We start from the raw sequence: 5,938 nt of genomic DNA on the forward strand, positions 1-5,938 counted from the left end.
GTGACATGTATTTCTCTGTCCATCATAGGAATCGCCAAGGCGGTGGAATCATTGTATGTTGTGCACCTTTGTTGTTCAAATGGATTGTTTCACACTTACCTGAGTCTCCTATTTTCACAGAAAACCGAGAAGGTTTGCGTTGGCCTCGAAGACTTATGTCTCTTACTAATAATGATATTCATTGGTATACCTTGGCTCGCTGTGGTACAGAAACCATTGAAAGTTCGCCAACGTACCCCTCATTGGTACACAAGGAGGAATTAACTATAATCCGGTCCTGGCCCGACGACAACTCGGGTATGCAAATTCAGTTAAACCTGTTGGTCCCGCAGTGGAAGGATACTTCTACCGAGAAGGGGATAATCCTAAAAGGTTGAAAGCGAGAATGGTGAGAGCTTGGTACGACGTCCGATGGAAAGAAAAAGGTGAGGAAAGAAATTGCATTGCCATGGACGCCTACACCTGCTGGGTAAAGAAAAGAGCCAAGGAGTTCCAAATGCCTTATGCTTATGAAAAACCCATGTTCCCTGTGGTATCTCAACGACCCAACATTCCCACTATGGAGGAATACCAAGACACTTTGACCAAAATGAGGACAGAAAAAGATGCTTGGGAAGAAAAGTTTCGTAGCACTGAGGTGGAAAATAGAAAGTTGAAGAAACGAGTGAAAGATCACGAAGAAACTCTCTATTATCAAGACGGATGGCTCATGAGTAAAGATGAGAAGATTCGTCAGAAAGACGCTGCAATCAAGAGGTACATCAAAGAAAGCAAGAAAAATCTGGAAGGCTCGACAAGCAACGCCCCGACTCCTGATGATTGGAAGAATGTTGTTGACAAGCTGAGAGCTGAAAAGGCCGAATTGAAAGCTCACTATGGGAAAGAAATCATGAAGCTCAAGCTGCACAATGCATTTGGTTCTTCGTCTGATGAAGATGCTTAGGATTGTTTAGCTTTTTTATTTATCATTTGCTTTTGTAAGGAGCTACGCTCCAATGTTGTAACATTTCCCATTATTGCAATAAAAAAAAATGAATGAATAAAAGAATTGTTTGTGTTCAAATGTTTGCAAGAAAATAATCTTTAAAATATTTGGAAAAATCATAAATTTCTTTTTTGCATGCATCATTCTGCATATCGAGTCTGTTGTATAGAGTCTCATCTTTTGGATCTTTCTCCATTAGATCGTCAAGCTGTCGCGTCTCAAAGTTTCTCGACCGCGCTCGCAATCAGATCACAGATACAATACTCGTTCAAGCAGAAGAAGAGTAATGGAACACTCTGAACAAGAGAATATTGAGCTTCGTGGTACAGTGACCACCCTTCAAGAAAAGTTGGAAAGTCTCACCACTCTGGTTGACTCCTTAATGGCCGCACAGAATCAGCCGCCGCCACCTAACAGCCAAGCGACGTTAACATCTGAAGTCACTACTCCAGTTTCTACAGTTGCATTCGGTATTCCATCTTTCTCCATGCCAGAAGGTTGGGGCCCGCCTTTCAGCTTTGGTACAGGTTTCCGTCATAATTTCTCTGGGGTTCAAACAGCTACAACTGAAGCGCCTGCTGCACAAGGTTCGGCTTTTATTCCACATTCAGGGGTAACTTTTTCCCAAATCACTATGGCACTTTCTCAACCCACTATGACAGTTCCGACCCCTACGGTTCACACTGTTCCTTACGGAGACAATGAGATTTATCATGATCAAGGTGATAGCACAAATCAGCGTAATCTTGTGGGAGATCTCCAAGAGCAGTTTAACAAGATGCAGCTAGAAGTCAAAGCTATTCGTGGCAAAGATTTGCTTGGAAAGAATGCCCAGGAGCTATGTTTGGTTCCCAGTGTACAAATACCTGCTAAATTCAAGGTCCCAGACTTTGAGAAGTACAAAGGTAGTTCTTGTCCACAAAGCCATCTTGTGATGTATGCCAGAAAGATGTCTACTTATGCAGATAATCATCAGTTGCTTATCCATTACTTTCAAGACAGTTTGACTGGTGCCGCACTGAAGTGGTACACAGGCTTGGATAGCACTAATATTCGAACATTCAATGACCTGGGTGAGGCCTTTGTCCGACAATACAAGTATAACTCTGACATGGCTCCAGATAGAGATCAGCTTCGATCCATGGCTCAGAAAGACCATGAAGCCTTCAAAGAGTATGCCCAACGATGGAGAGAAACTGCTGCTCAGATTAATCCACCGTTAAAAGAGAAAGAGATGACAAAGATCTTTTTGAATACTCTCAGTCCGTTTTACTATGAACGCATGATTGCTAGTGCTCCAAGTGATTTTACTGAAATGGTAAACATGGGGATGCATTTAGAAGAAGGAGTCCGAACCGTACGTCTAACTAAAGAAGGTGGATCTTCAAGCGGAACCAAAAAGTTCGGAAGCGGTTTCCCAAAGAAGAAAGAACAAAGTGTTGACATGGTATCCCAAGGGAGGCCAAGAGGAAATGTCAATCGTCAGCGACAGGTTGCTTCTATCACACCAGTCGTTAATACCGCACCGAATCCGGGGTTTACTCCGCAGTTTCAACAACAACAGCCTCGACCACAGGTTCAGCAGCTTAACAATAATCAGAATCGTGTGCAAAGCGCTCCACAGTTTGATCCGATTCCAATGACCTACACAGAATTGTACCCTGCTTTGATCGAAAGAGGTCTTGTTCAAACTAAAGCGCCACCACCCGTACCTGAGAAACTCCCATGGTGGTACAAAGCTGAGGTCTCATGCCCTTATCATCAAGGAGCACCTGGCCATGATCTTGAGCATTGCATAGCCTTGAAATATGAAGTTCAGAGGTTGGTTAGATCTAATCTCCTCTCTTTCAGAAATTTGAATCCTAATGTGCAAGCAAATCCGCTGCCCAATCATGGAGGGCATGTTGTAAACATGGTGTATGGATGTCCTGGTCCGTACCGAGTCTATAATATCAACTTCTCAAGAGCAGATTTGGTACAAATGCACGCCACTCTCTGTCGAGGGCCGAATTTTCGCCAGCATCAATATGGTTCCTGTAGAATATGTTGTGTAGATCCTCACAGATGTTCGATTGTGAGAAGAGATCTCCAAGTACTGCTGGATAATGGTACTATTGAGATCTACAGAAATAGGGATGAAAATGAAGTTAACATGATAGGATGTTATCCGCATGAGCTTTTAGTCTCAGATATCAACTCGGAAATGCCTACAGTTAACGTCATCGTTCCTCATTTCAACATGCCTGAGCGCATGGAAGTTACTTACAACAAGCCGAAGGTTCCTATTGCTCCTTTGATCATCTGTCTACCGGGACCTGTTCCTTATAACTCTGACAAGGCAGTTCCATACAATTACAATGCTACAATGATAAAGAATGGACAAGAAGTTCCTTTACCTACTCTCTCATCCGTTGTAAACATTGCTGATGTGAGTCGAGTAACAAGAAGTGGACGTGTGTATACTCCGCTACCTCCAAAGCAGCCTGTTGCTCCTGCAACCGGGCAAAATCCTGTCAATACACCAGTAGGGAATCCTGTGGAAACTCCTGTCAGTAATACAAACATTGATTTTGGTCAATCCAGTGGAACCAATGTGAATCCTGACTTTGACGAAATTTTGAAGCTTATCAAAAGAAGTGAATACAAGATTGTGGATCAGCTTATGCAGACTCCTTCAAAAATCTCAATACTTTCATTGTTGTTGAATTCAGAAGCCCACAGGGAAGCCCTGATGAAGGTCTTAGATCAAGCTTTTGTAGATCATGATGTGACTGTTGACCACTTTGATGGGATAATAGCCAACATAACAGCTTGTAACAATTTAAGCTTCTGTGATGAAGAACTCCCCGAGGAAGGTAAAAATCACAATCTTGCTTTGCACATTTCTATGAATTGTCAGTCAGACTCTTTGTCCAATGTGTTAGTAGACACCAGATCTTCCTTGAATGTTATGCCAAAGACGACTCTTGCTCGCTTGTCTTACCAAGGAATGCCTATGAAGTTCAGTGGTGTAGTTGTCAAAGCATTTGATGGATCACGAAAATCTGTTATCGGCGAAGTCAACCTTCCCATGACAATTGGTCCACATACGTTCCAAATCACCTTCCAGGTCATGGACATTCAAGCTGCTTATAGCTGTTTGTTAGGACGACCATGGATCCATGAAGCAGGGGCAGTAACTTCTACGCTCCATCAAAAGTTAAAATTTGTAACAAATGGAAAATTGGTAACGATAAGTGGAGAACAAGCCTTGATGGTGAGCCATTTATCCAATTTCTCTTTCATCAGTGCTGATGATGTGGAAGGAACGCAGTTCCAAGGTCTCTCTTTAGAAGACGAGTCTTCCAAGAAGAAAGCATCGATATCTTCTTACAAAGAAGCGGTAAAAGTGGTAAAAGATGGAACTACCACTGGCTGGGGGCAAGTTGTGATCCCTAACAAAAATGAAACTAGAGCAGGTCTCGGATGTTCACCAACATTCTCAAACTGCACCAAGAAGGATGAAACCCTTCGACCGATCAAAGAAACATTCATTAGTGGAGGGTTCCTTAACCCAATTCCTCAAGAGGTTAATGTCCTTATCGAAGAATGCATCGAAGAAGGTCTACCCGATCCTGAAGAAGAATGGAAATGTTATCTCAGTGACTCGGGATACATATCTCAGGAAGAACCATATCCTCCTTCAGAGAAATCCAAAGGCAAAGAAACTGAGCCTATTCCTGCAGAAATATGGGACACATTGGGACAACCAAGTGGAAAATTTGATTATATGGTGAAATATACTGCGCCTGAAAGTTCAAAGATTTCCATGGAAGATATCCAACCAACTGGATGGGGAGATTCCTTTGAATATAATAGTCAACCAGAAGAGGTTTATCAGCCCTGTCAATTTTCTCAGCAGCCTGAAATTACTGGAGATTTCGGATTCAATGCATCTGCCAAGGTTTATAATCCCGAAGATGGTTATTATCACATAAATGCCATTTTTGAAGATGAAGGGGAAGATGGTCCCGCAGTTGACTCAGAAAGTGTCGCTGACAATGAGTCTCTTCATCCTGAAGACTGGGAAATACATCCTGAAAATTTTGAAGATTGTGACTCGTCTTATGCTCTTCAAGAAGTAGAAGAAGACCGTTTCAACTCTACAAAGAACAAGGGTGACAAACCAGGACCTTCAAATCCTGCTCGACCAGCGGTCAATGTCAATACTGAAGATAATTCCGAGGAGAATTTTCCTGAATACATAATACACAGAGGAGTTCGTTGCTACTGGAAAGCTGTCGACGTTCCGAATGTTGTTCGCCGCTCAAAGTAATCACCTCGCTGTTATTTTGACCTCCTGCCTTGCCCAAAGCAGAGAGATGTTTTATAGGGCTTTGCTTTTAAATGTTCCGCCCAAATAACTTTGTGTATAGGGCTTTGTTTTAAAAAGTTTCCCTCTTTGTCCTGCCCAAGACAAATGAGTTTGTGTTTAGGGCTTTGTTTCAAAAATGAATCATAAATAAAGTGTCATTTTGAATTCCCTACACTATATGTTTTATTTTTGCTTTCTTCTGGAAATGGTAATCCTAAAAAACCAAAAAAAAAAACTTTTTCAAAAAAAATCTGCATACACTCTTGCATTCATAAAATTTTCTGAAATAAATATAAATCACATGTGCAGATTTACTATTGATAAACCCATTGAATGCAATAACCCTATGCCCTCTCCCAACTTTGAGTTTCCTGTGTTCGAAGCCGAAGAAGAGGAAGAAGAGGAGATCCCGGACGAGATCTCTCGATTACTTAAGCACGAGGAAAGAGCCATTCTGCCTCACAAAGAGCCTTTAGAAAAGATCAACTTGGGTTCTGAAGAAGACAAAAAAGAAGTGACCATTGGATCGCTGCTTGATACTGATGTCAAGAGTAAGTTGACAGACCTTCTCAAAGAATATGTGGACGTATTTGCCTGGT

This window comes from Vicia villosa, unplaced genomic scaffold (assembly GCF_029867415.1).
Source record: "Vicia villosa cultivar HV-30 ecotype Madison, WI unplaced genomic scaffold, Vvil1.0 ctg.000577F_1_1, whole genome shotgun sequence".
Classification (NCBI taxonomy): Eukaryota; Viridiplantae; Streptophyta; class Magnoliopsida; order Fabales; family Fabaceae; genus Vicia; species Vicia villosa.